The sequence below is a fragment of the Thermobia domestica genome, chromosome 11 (assembly GCF_964235325.1).
Source record: "Thermobia domestica chromosome 11, izTheDome1.hap1.1, whole genome shotgun sequence".
Lineage (NCBI taxonomy): Eukaryota > Metazoa > Arthropoda > Insecta > Zygentoma > Lepismatidae > Thermobia > Thermobia domestica.
Window position 1 is genome coordinate 52951935 of NC_137464.1, and position 13568 is coordinate 52965502.

Genomic DNA, 13568 nt, shown 5'->3' on the forward strand with positions numbered 1-13568 from the left:
TTAAATACTTCAGCTATATGTTATATACGTCCATCTGTGTGTGAGATCCAGGCCGCCTATAGACACCTCTTTCTTTCGCCATGGCTGACGTCATTGAACTACCGTCTTTTGCTTGCGAAACGAGGTTGTTTACAAACGGAAAAGAAGAGAGGAAGGAAAAATGCTTGGGTAAGTACACTAGTTAACTATTACTTTAGTTAAATATTCCATTAATTATATATTCTTTTAGTGTAACTTGCTTTAATATAGTACTAAGTAAGTAATGTAGTTTACGAATACAATTCTTACTATTGTAAAACTCGTTAATGATTGAGGACAATGGAATGGGTGAATCTGAATTTTGAGAAATCTTTGAATATTAATGTTTTGAAACATTTTACATTTCAAGGTAGCAAAATGAATGTTATGTGTTTATTCATTCCGTTTTATATGTGACGATTTATTACTTGGTGCAGATTTACTACAGGGCTGCTTAACATAATTGCTAATAAACCGTTTTCAGCGCGAAAATTCCCTTGTGTAGTGAAGATTTAGGATTTAGATTTCTGGGCTTTCGGCATCAATGGCCTTGTTAGCCCGTCGCATATGAGGGATGACTTCCCTCGGTGATCACACTATCCGGGGAAAGGAAGGGAAGAATGGATTGGGGAAAAATGGGGCCGCGGTGGCTCAGTGGTAGAGCGTTCACCTCTGGTGCTTGGGGTCCCGGGTTCGATCCCAGCTCCCGCCAAGTGAACTTTGTGGTGGACAAACACCGTGTGCGTGGGTTTTCTCGGGGTTCTCCCGTTTCCTCCCACTTTCTTCATTCCACCATTTCATACATTACTCATCATCACCGTCTCCTTTAGCATAACCGTGGGACGTAAAACTCAAAGATTTCATTTTCATTTTTGGATTTCGGAAGGGAGAAAACGGCTTGGGACCTATATGTTAGGTACCACTCCGGCATTTGCCTGCTGTGAATGAGGAAAAGCCAAGGAAACCTCATTCAGGATGGCTGGACTTAAAATCTTTTGATACTTTTTCGACCGAGTTCCCCCACCGGGATCGAACCCGGGACCGTTCGCACCGAAGGCGAGAGCGTTAGCGAATACGCTACGCGGGGCCACTAGTGTAGTTTAGAAAACTCATTTTTACTAGGATATTTGCAAGATTTTTTTTTCTTTTAGTTTAACGCCCCATGATTGTACATCAATGTAAGAGAGAAGGTGACGATGAGATACATGATAATGGTGGAATCAAGAAAATGTAAGGAAACTGGAAAGTCTTAAGAATAACCACAACTACAGTGTTCACCAAAAGCCTATTTGTCGGGAGCAGGAATCGAACCAGGGACCTACCGCGTCAGAGGTAAGCGCTCTCAGAGCTTTCTTTTGTTTAAAGAACTTGTTTACAATGATATATATATATATAACGAAGATATTGACATATTTTACAGCCTCACTGAAATTTAAAAAAAAAAGTAGTCAGGGAGAGCTTACTTGTCAGGTTTTTATTTTTTAATTTAATTTATTTTTATTTATTTATTTTTGCTTTGTTATGTTCCCTAGTTAATTAATGTTTGGGTTACTGAAAATTAAAACCTTTTTAGTATTATTGTTATGTCATCACTTTGGAACCAAAACGTTAGATTTTTTTCTTGTGTTTTCATATAGGAAGTTGGTGAGTTTGTGCCTTAGCACTGGTTTGGTTTCTAGAACGTAATTGAAGGTCATGTTGAGTTGAGTCTTGGTGGGTTTGAGTTCGTGAAGTGTCAGGCACTGCTTGTGCCCCTGTCTTCTGTTTGTGATGTTTCCTGGCTTTGGGCTGTGACGTATTTATGTTGAGGAGTACCAACGAAGGCCGCGTGATATACAGGTAGCTACAACACAGCTTCAACAGTTAACGAGTGCCATGTCTTTGAATTTCAGCTTTCGTTACGGCGTGATAATGCAGTATAGTGCTAGATTGAAATTCTATGGGTGGTAAAAACGGTATGGTAAGAAATACAACGTAATTGTTATTAGTTTAATTAGTGTTTCTTCATAGTATTGTTTCACTATTTCTAGAAGGAATTAAGTATTAACGAAGTAATGAATAAGCAAAAGAACACATTGATTGACGTTTACTATTTCTCATACTCCATTGAGAATGTTTTGATCCTCAGTTGCGCAAACATCCAGTGTGCGTTTATTTTCTTTCTTTTTTGGGGGGTTTACACTGCCTCACAGATGAGCTCTTTCGTGGCTAAGTGGTTAATGAACACGCCTTTGGCGTGGGACACCCGGGTTCGATTCCCGGCCGGGGGCCGCGGTGGCTCAGTGGTAGAGCGTTCACCTCTGGTGCTTGGGGTCCCGGATTCGATCCTAGCCCCGCCAAGTGAACCTTGTGGTGGACAAACACCGTGTGCGTGGGTTTTCTCGGGGTTCTCCCATTTCCTCCCACTTACTTCATTCCACCATTTAATTCATTGCTCATCATCAGCGTCTCCCTTAGCCTAACTGGCATAACTGTGGGACGTAAAACTCAAAGGTTTCATTTCATTTTTTCTTAATCTCTTGCACCGACCGACCGATCTCGATCAAATTTCCAACGTAGATGCGCTTCTGGCCTGGGAGTGTTTTTAGCTATTTACTTTGACAGTAGAACTTAGGGGAGGGGGAGGAGGGGGACAGAAAAAATAAATGACTTAATTTACTTTGAAGTGTAAAAGTGCGAGCGTTTTCTTCTCTCTCTCTCTCTCTCTGTCTCTCTCTCTCTCTCTTCACTCCTCCAGTCTCCTCTCACTTTTAGGGCCGCGGTGGCTCAGTGGTAGAGCGTTCACCTCTGGTGCTTGGGGTCACGGATTCGATCCTAGCCCCGCCAAGTGAACCTTGTGGTGGACAAACACCGTGTGCGTGGGTTTTCTCGGGGTTCTCCCATTTCCTCCCACTTACTTCATTCCACCATTTCATTCATTTCTCATAATCACCGTCTCCTTTAGCCTAACCGGCATAACCGTGGGACGTAAAACTCAAAGATTTCATTTCATTTTTTCCTCTCACTTTGATTTCATGATTTCGCACTCTGATGAAAAGTATTAAATACCGCCAGGAAAAGTACTAATATATAACCTCTCTTTTAGGCGCCCCTCCAACCACGCGCCCGGGACACGTGCTTTGCTTGCTTGCCCATAGCTGCGGCTCTGTGAGCTACATAAGTAACATACAATGCTTACGTAATACTTTGGGTCATAAGCAGTGGCGGCGATTGGACGTTAAAAGTGGGGGGGCAAGACATGATCTGAATATTTGTATATCAATGTTAATATACAAACTTCCCTGGTTGAAACTATATACATTAATAGGTCATTTGAGAAAAGTGGGGGGGCAACTGCCCCCCTTTGCCACCCCTAATCGCCGCCCATGGTCATAAGTACTATTAAGAAAGGAAGAATTGCATTTTTTTAACTTTGGGAAAGGAGCTACTATGGGATTAAAGTTAAGGTAGGAAAGGCAACACATTCCAGTCTATGCTTTCACCCAGCAGACATATTGTTTGGAACCAAAAAAATGTGACTTTTGGAATCTTGTACTTAGGTTCACAGCGGAAGCGACGAAATAACTTGAATCATCCATTGTAGCTCTCCCCGCAACCAGTTTCTAAAATGTTGGCAATAAGTTTGCGAAACGAGAGGTGACGACTCCAATTTTGGGTGAAAAGTCGCTATAAGAAATAATCGAGAAATTCATTGTCTATAAGCATTGTAAAAGTTGTAGATGTAAACTAAACAATATGTTCTACTCACTGGCGCAAATCCCGGGGGGGGGGGATGACGGATACATGTCCCCTCCAATCTTGGAACTGAGGGGGACTTCTCCCAAATAATCCGATTTGAAATGTGTTTTTTGGGAGAAATTTGATGATTTTTGTCCGATTGCTACAAAGGAACGTGAGATGTCCCCCAGAATAAGCCTCAAATCTGCAGCCTCCTAACGCTAAAGACAACTCTGATCCTCCACAACATTGTTTTTCAACTTCATAAGTATTTTGGACATCGCCAAAAAAAGTGTGGTAACGGTCTTACCCTCCCCCCCCCCCCAATGTTGAAGACAGATTTGCGCCGCTGGTTCTATTCACATCTTTGTAAACAGGGCGCAACCAATCCTTTAATTCAGGGATCATTTCAGGTTGTTTCGGGTACTTTTGTTCATGTTGTGGTCAAAATAGTTCCGAAATAATTAACACTACAGTACTTACGTTAAGCAATTTTTTGTAAAAGAAAAAGTGCAGAATAATTAAAAGACCCCAGAGGACAAATATAACAAACACCTTCTTCGCCTTTTTTCACGCATCTATAGCTAATCTTGTTGCTATCGGTAATGATGTATTACGTGTGTCTCTCAACGGAAACTCTGCGAACTAACGGACATCAAGTTTGTAGTTATTCTTCGTTAGAGGGCAAGGGTAACATAACAATGCAGGATTGTGGAGTAGTGAGTACGCTGTATTTCCAAACTCTTCATCACTTGCGCTGATTAAAACAAACAAACAGAAAAAAATAACGTAAAAACTGTTTTGAACTAATAATGCTTCTCTACAGATGAACATTTTGTTTGCAGCAAAAAGTCGCTAAATGTGTAAGTAGGTAAATCGTTATTTAAAAATCACCCAAAAAAGTCTCCAATCGGAATTTTTTTTTTTGTCGTTATCGTAGGGCGACCATACGTCCCGTTTTGACCGGGACAGTCCCGTTTTAGGGGCGTGTCGCGGCCGTCCCGTCAGTAGATGGAAAAAAGTAGTATTCGTCCCGTTTTATGTAAATGAAAGAAGTAAATAACAAACCCAGTACCTTTACTCCTTTTAAAAGTATTAATAATAACAAAGCGGCATAAATTGAACTGAAAATCCCTATATTAAAAATACTCTATAGTTCGCAGTACTGCTCGAAAGGCAGCAGAGGTTTTAGCAGTTGGTTGTGTGTTAAACAAACTTCAACGTGTCTTTCCTTTTTCATAAGTACCCGCTCTGTAACGAAGAGAGAGAGGGGGAACTCTGATATCAAGGCACTGATAAGAACAAAGGTAGATCTAAAAGTCTAGTGTTGCAAGAACCTGTCCCGTTTTTAACTGAAAATTTTATGGTCACCCTGCGCTATCGTTGAGGTCGAATTCCCCTTATTTAGCGACTTTACCCAAAATTGGCAACATTGACCCCCACCGAACAACACCCCGTCATCTTGAGCCTAGCCAGCATAATAGTGGGACGTAAAACTTAAAGATTTCATTTCGAACAACACTCCCAGAAACCTACTGTTATACTATTCTCAAACCACCCTTTCGTACAGTTCTCCCTATTCGAAAAAAAAAATTGTAAATAGCAGTGTTCATACATAAATATGGAACTCAATTTCCCTGAATTTTGCAGGTTTTCCAGGTATTAATTTTGCAATTTCCAGGTCTAGTGGAAGAAACTAATAGTACGAGAACACATAAATTTTAAGAATACTATATTTATATATTTGAGAATGGCCACCCTTCTCCCCAATGAACGATTGCAATTAAATATTGAGTCACAAGAAAATAAATAATTAAAATAAATAAAATTTAAGTTGAAAAATATTAAGTTGAGAAGCCTACTAAGGGAATTATATAATACTTTTGTTCCATACTTGAATACATTCAAAATATACAAAAAAAATATTGGCTTGGGGAAGAAAAAAGGGCCCGCGAGATTTTAACTGATTCTTGTAGTACTCGACGACAGAAATAGATTACTGAAAGAATTTTCAAAATCGGCACAGGCAAACATGAAGAAAATCGCATTTTCAGGTACCGGTTCAAAATGAGAAGAAAAAAGGACCGCGAGATTTTAACTGATTCTTGTAGTACTCGACGAGAGAAATCGATTAGTGAAGGAATGTTCAAAATCGGCGCAGGCAAGCATGAAAAAAAATCGCACTTTCATGTACCGGTTCAAAATGGGGAAGAAAAAAGGGCCCGCGAGATTTTAACTGATTCTTGTAGTACTCGACGACAGAAATAGATTACTGAAAGAATTTTCAAAATCGGCACAGGCAAACATGAAGAAAATCGCATTTTCAGGTACCGGTTCAAAATGGGAAGAAAAAAGGGCCCGCGAGATTTTAACTGATTCTTGTAGTACTCGTCGAGAGAAATCGACTAGTGAAGGAATTTTCAAAATCGGCGCAGGCAAGCATGAAGAAAATTGCATTTTCATGTACCGGTTCAAAATGGGAAGAAAAAAGGACCGCGAGATTTTAACTGATTCTTGTAGTACTCGACGACAGAAATCGATTAGTGAAGGAATGTTCAAAATCGGCGCAGGCAAGCATGAAGAAAATCGCATTTTCATGTACCGGTTCAAAATGGGGAAGAAAAAAGGGCCCGCGAGATTTTAACTGATTCTTGTAGTACTCGAAGACAGAAATAGATTACTGAAAGAATTTTCAAAATCGGCACAGGCAAACATGAAGAAAATCGCATTTTCAGGTACCGGTTCAAAATGGGAAGAAAAAAGGACCGCGAGATTTTAACTGATTCTTGTAGTACTCGTCGAGAGAAATCGACTAGTGAAGGAATTTTCAAAATCGGCGCAGGCAAGCATGAAAAAAAATCGCACTTTCATGTACCGGTTCAAAATGGGGAAGAATAAAGGGCCCGCGAGATTTTAACTGGTTCTTGTAGTACTCAACGGGAGAAATCGATTAGTGAAGGACTTTTCAAAATCGGCGCAGGCAAACATGGAGTAAATGGCATTTTCATGTACCGGTTCAAAATGGGGAAGGAACAAGGTCCCGCGAGTTTGAACCGCTACGATGTATGTTTACGAATGTGCCCGTCTTCTCAAATTTAGTTAATTACTGTGACACTGAAACATGTGACACAGAGTCACATTGTGGATGACTCTGCAATCGGCAACCACTGCACATATACTCCTCCCGCCCCACAGTTTGATTATTTCGATCCATTCCTCACGTGCTAACGGCATGGTTCAACATCTGCAAGAAAGAGGTAAATGTAACGTTCAATTGGCAATAGCTTTTCACCAAATTAAGCTGCATGAAATCTGATTGCATATTTGACATACTGAGAAAATTCTAGCCCGTGGCCATATGTATCACATATCCCACCAGTTCATAAAAATTTTGAACACAAAATTACGGTCGTCCGTGTGACGTACTCCCAAAAGGCCTAATGTGTATCACCCACCTCACATTCAATGAAACCACATCCGTGTAGAATTAAGAAAGGAACCTCTTATGATGTATACAGGATGTCTCAAACGTTCCCTGACATAGGGTAACTCTGTTATTATCAGAGTTACGACAAAATGTAAGAGGAAATACATCTCGAAATATGACGTTTTCAATCCAAAGTGAACACTTTTTTAAAAAATCGGACAAGATGAATGTGCTGTATACTCTTTATGCACCCAATTTTAAATGAAAATGCAACGTTGTCATTTACCTGGACCCACGATATAAGTGAATGAAGTTACTGTTTGAAACGGGGGCTGGCCATCGACATGTTAGCGTAAAAGACAGTAACTTCACTCACTTCTGTTGTGGGTCCAGGTAAATGGCAACGTTGCATTTTCATTTCACATTGGGCGCATAGAGAGTGTACAGCGCAAACGGGTCATCCGATTTTAAAAATTCCTTCACTTTAGATTGAAAACATCATAATTGGATATGCTTTTCCCTCCTACGTTCTGTTGTAACTCTGATAATAACAGAGTTACCCTATGTCAGGGGACTTTTGAGACACCCTGTATACCTTATTTAATGTATGTTTGATGTCACTATAACTGTAGTATAATTTAGTTTGTTTAAATTTACAATTTAATACAAGTAGATTCGGATTTACATGCGTAGGATTTTGTATGCATCTAACTAATGAATTCTTTTATTTTTATGCTTAACTTAGTGACTTGGCTTTGGACTGCAACTGATTATTGTAACCCATTATTGCTTGAGAAGAAACAAGATATCCGAATCTTCATTTGGAGAAATCAAAGGTCTATTGGAAAGCTGGGGATTACAATCATTAATTTCTACATTTCAAGGTGCGTAGTAAATTATATATTGTGTTTATTGTTAAATTACTATTATTGGGTTTAGAATCAATGAAGCACTTCATGATATTTTATGGGGATCAAGATGGGTGCCGGATAGATAAGTATTTGAGCGTCAGGATCTTATTTCTTTTCAATTTAATATTTAATCAATGATTATTTTTCTCCCTCATTATTCCACCAAATCGTATTCCAAGATCATATATCCATTTTTGTTCGATATATCCATATTTTTGATCTCTTTCATATTTCTATATTTCCGATTTTTGATATTGTTTATATTTCGATATTGCTGTATTTTTCGATATTTCGAACAAGTTTCGATAGTTTGTCGACATCGATTATCTATATCTAAATTCGGATATCCCAAAGCCCTATCGAGCACCCTCCGAAATGAAGTTTTTGGCTATGGACCTGATTAGGGATGCGCACGAGACAAGACGAGACAATTTTTGTTACGAAATTCGAGGCAAGATAGAGCTTTTCCAATAGAAACGGATCCAGTTTTCGAGACGAGACAACTTTCGCGGCACCTTTTCGAGAGGAGACAACCTCAAATCTTTTCTCTTGCGCATCCCTAGACTTGATCATGAGTTATCAAAAAAAAAAAAAAAAATGTTAATGAGAAATAACATGTAAATACAATATAGGTAGCTAAAACATTTTTGTTTTCATTCTTCAGTAATGCATTGTTATTAATCTCAGGGGGGCGGTGGCTCAGTGGTAGAGCGTTCACCTCCGGTGCTTGGGGTCCCTGGTTCGATCCCAACTCGCGCCGTGTGGACTTTGTGGTGGACAAACACCTTGCTCGTGGGTTTTCTCGGGGTTCTCCCGTTTCCTCCCACTTTGTTCATTCCACCATTTCACTCATTTCTCATTATCACCGTCTCCTTATCCTAACCGGCATAACCGTGGGACGTTAAACTTAAAGATTTCATTTTTTATTAATCTCAGCATTTTATAGTGTATTCTTAAGCTTAAGGTGATGTATAATTAAAGTTTGAATTCAGTTAACTTATTTTGTTTCTCAGATTGTTTTTAAAATGTATGTACAATTGTTTATGTTCATTCTCGAGAGTTTAAAGTGACGTATAGTTATTAAACATAGTATTTAATATTGTACTCTTAACGTGGAAGTGATATACAGTTAACTTTTGAATTCAGTAAACATTTTTCTTTCTGAAATTGCTTTAAAAAGTATGTAAAAACGTTTTTATTTTCTTTCTTGAGTGCTAAAAGTGATGCAAAGTTATTAAGCTTACTACTTTATATTGTATTCTCAACCCTAAACTGATACACAGTGCGTTTTTGAATAAATTGTCAAGTTATTTGAGTGATGAACACTGGTAGAAAATCCTGACTACTACTGGAACATTTTGATTTTAAGGTGACGACTACTGGTGCAAGGATTTTAAAATATTGTTTTTCCTTCAAGGGCTACTCCTTTTTGAATTCTGACTACATGGTCACTATAGGAAGGATCAGTGAGTCTTTCCAACTATGGTACAGCTCCGACAGAGTCACGATGCTCAGAGAAGAGACAAAATAGTATGTTTTCAAACTTAAAGTGAGAACCACTGGCGTTTTTACCTTGCTATGCAAAAGTAAGTGAGTACTCCAATGGGGTTCCAATGCGGTACCTAATTTCTGCATTTTAGATATATGGAAATACATGTCTCTAAAATGTAAAGAACTGATTTTTTTTAGGGGGGGGAATAAACTATAGGTATGTGGGGCTTGCATACTTGACGCTACAATTCGGAAATTGAATTAAAATATGACTAACGGCTATCAAGATGTTGTCAAATAAAGGGAGGACCAACACAGTTAAGGGGTTTTCGTGTTAGATGCTAAAATTTCCGAAATCGGTCATGGAAAGTTAATAAACACCAGTAGCAATTTCATCTTAAAGTAATTAGATATCTTCATGGGGTGTTAGAACATCATGGAGTCTACCAAAATTAAATTTTAAAAGCTTTTGAAAATATAATCTGACATTTGTAAACAGTATTTGAAATATGTATTTACCCAAAACTTCCAGCTAGTACATCTAACATCTGGAGAAACACTGTGAAATAAAAGCTTGAAATTTCGGAAACAATTATTGGTCGCAACAAAATTAAATAAGATGGTACTTCTATGGGTTAAATCAGTACCTCAGTACAATTTCGATCGAAAGATTAGTTCAGTCCTAGGTTTTCTTCAGGCAATTCCAATGGTTCATCGAGCTGTACAAAAGAATGAAAATTCGCTGTCAATATCTAAGATAGTAACCAAGATAAAAGGAATTATATATTTTATGGCGTAAAAATAGAGATCTTTATATATTTGTACTTTTGGGTCTTTCCTATAAGAAAAAAAAATCAGAAAACTACTGTATATACCTTAATAGACAATTCAATGGGCGGGGACACAGTAGCTTAGTGGTAGGGTGTTTAACTAATCTTTTTTTTGCAGAAACTATTGGAGTATTCACTTAACCCGTAGAGATACGATCATACTTAACTCCCTATTTAATTTTAAAATTAAATAAAAGGAAATATTTCAGTGTAGCGACCCACGATTATGCATTTTAGTCTCAGGGAGATTATGATTAAAGCAAGTGAATGTTGTTGACAGAATTGATGGAATGCAAAGGTGGGAGGAGAGTACCCCGAGAAAACCCACGAATACGATGTCCACTACAAACTGACTTGGCCGTGGATCGAACCAAGAACCCAATACACCAGAGGTAAGCACTCTACCACTAAGCCACTGTGCCCCCGCCCATTTAATTGTCTATTAAGGTATATACGGTTGTTTTCTGAAATTTCTTCTTCTTACAGCAAATACTCAAAAGTACAAATCCATGTGGGTCTCTATTTTTACGACGTCATAAAATACATAATTCCTTATATCTCGCTTGCTATATTAGATATTGACAAAAAATGTTCACTTTATTTCAGAGCCCGATGAACGCTTGGAATTGTCCAAAGAAAATTTAGAGCTGAATTAATCTTTCGATCGAAATTGTACTGACGAGTCTGAGGTTCTCACTTAACCCATATAAGTACCATCTTATTTAACTTTTGTTAGGATCAATAATTGTTTTCTGAAATTTCAAGATCTAATACGCTTTTATTGTATGGTGTCTCTCTAGCTGCTAGATGTACTAGCTGGAACTTTTAGGTAAATACATATTTCTAATACTCTTTACAAATGTCAAAATATATTTTACAAAACTTTTAAAATTTAATCTTGGTAGACCCCATGATGTTCTTAAACTCCATGGAAATACCTAATTATTTTAAGATGAAATTGCTACTGATGCTTATTAACTTTACATGACCGGTTTCGGAAATTTTACCACCTAACACGAAAACCCCATAACTATATGGATCCTCCCTTTATTTGACAATATCTTGATAGTCATATTTTAATTAATTTTCTAAATTGTACTGTCTAATATGCAAGCTCCACGTACCTATGGTGTCGCTTTTTATTTCACCATATTTCGGTAACTGTTAGGGGTACCGACTTGCGGTTTCGGTAAACACACACCTCTAACGTTCTTTAAAACGTTATTAAGACATATTTTAGAATATTTAGAAATGAGAGTTCTGGGAATATCATGGTACCCGAAAACCCCCATCAGGGCGTATGTGTAGTGTATTTAATTGAAACTACTTTTGAGGTTGTTGTAAGCCCTCGTAATTACGTTTCCGAAACTGCACCATCTAGTACGCAAACTCCACAGTTCTGTAGTGTCGCTCTTTATTTTCCCATATCTCGATATCCATAAGGCTTACCGAGTTGAGGTTTTCGGTAAACAGATGTCAGTTCCTTACATTTTAGAGACATATATTTTCATATATCTAAAAAATACAGACATTAGGTACCCCATGATAGCCCGAACACCATTGAGGTACCCACTTACTTTTGAATGGTAATACATTTTGAGTTGTTGTTCAGCATCAATAAACACTTCATAGTTTTTCTACGTGCAACCCAAAAGTCCATACCTGACCGAACATATTTTGTCCATTTAATCTCAAAAATGTTAAGATACTTTGTATTGTTAAGTACAACCAAATTAAGCACACTGAATATAACATTTTAAATATTTTCTGATTTTTGTTGCAGGTATTTCGTGCATCAAACCAGAATTCTGCTTGAAAGACAGTCAAAAGAAGCAGTGTAGGTTGTGGCTAAAAGTACGCCCTTTCTGAAGACAGACTCAGTTGTACTTACATTATTTTGTACGAATATATAACCCTAATAAAGATACTGTACTACAAATTATTTCTTTCTTCCATAAATTATAATAAAATATTATCTCTGTTTAAAGAAAATGATTTGTTAATGTTAAGTCATTTTAATTATTTTTCTCTGTAATAAGAACATTATCCCTAGCAATATTTTTTATCTTTGTGCTATTGCGATTGGATGAAGTAAAATTCTATACGAAGCACTATTATTTCAGACATGCATTAATAACTAATGTATTGTTCTGTATGTAAGACAATGTGTATACTGAACATGTCTAGCGAAGGTGTTGTTTTAATACAGAATCTATAACTCAGCTTTTCAGTAGTCAACTTTATTGGGAATCCGAAGAACGAAGTTAAAAAAAAAAAAAAAAAAAAAAAAAAATGTTGGACTTACCAGCGTGTGTGTGTTCGAATTCTGGACTAATCCAAATTATCCAGAGAAATCCTTATATATTTCTTTGTTGCTATTTCAGATGTATCCTTTATCCAAGTCGTATGAAACGGAGACTTCATACATCGCTATACTTTGTATGAACTATGTTCCGTATTTACTTAATCACTTTGTAACTTTCTCTAGTGTTGACAAGGCCGCAGGTGTCAATCGAATAGTTTAGTGTTTCACTCATGTCACCTTGTGACTAAGGTACGTCCTGTCGGTATATATATGGTACTGGGTTCAATTAGCGATAAAATACATTTTTAGCGTTAAACAAATGCAAAAATCTACACGAAATGAGATACCGTGATCTCTGACTTACGGATAACACCAAGCAACTAATGGTACTGAGTGTGATTGAGTTTACTAATTACTATTTGGCTAAAATCAGTGTTCCTTTATCTATAGTTCTTTTCGTGCTTTGAATTGCAAAGTTTGAAATAACCGTTTTAAATTATTGTGTATATATATCTTCCGAGTAATTCTGAGAATCATTGCTCTTTCTTTAAGCAATGTATGAGACTGTTAAATTGCTCTTTCCTTAAAATGTTGCACTAAGAAGGATGCATCCAGGAAAGTCCAAATTTGCAGAATGTCTATAGCAGGGAAGAATAAATATGTTTAGTCGATGGCTGCACAACGCCTCCGCTGTCACCACGTTGTCACACAGCGAATACAGCGAACGTTTAAGAGTATTCTGCACTTACTATTAGGTATCGGCCTGGGAACTTTGGCGCATCTACCCAGTCTCCTTCTTGGTGTTTCATTTTTAATGGCGAGTACTGAGTAGGAATAATATTGTAAGCGAATGCGTTTCCGGCTGACAC

The 13568-nt window shown here is 37.7% G+C and overlaps 1 long non-coding RNA gene across 1 annotated transcript; it reads left to right on the plus strand.

Annotated features, from left to right (window-relative positions):
* Positions 1-1644: 1644 nt before the first annotated feature.
* Positions 1645-12324, plus strand: LOC145663557 (uncharacterized). The gene is made up of 3 exons (XR_014127184.1): positions 1645-1857; positions 7908-8046; positions 12178-12324. It is a non-coding gene; the product is annotated as an uncharacterized LOC145663557 (long non-coding RNA).
* Positions 12325-13568: the final 1244 nt, after the last annotated feature.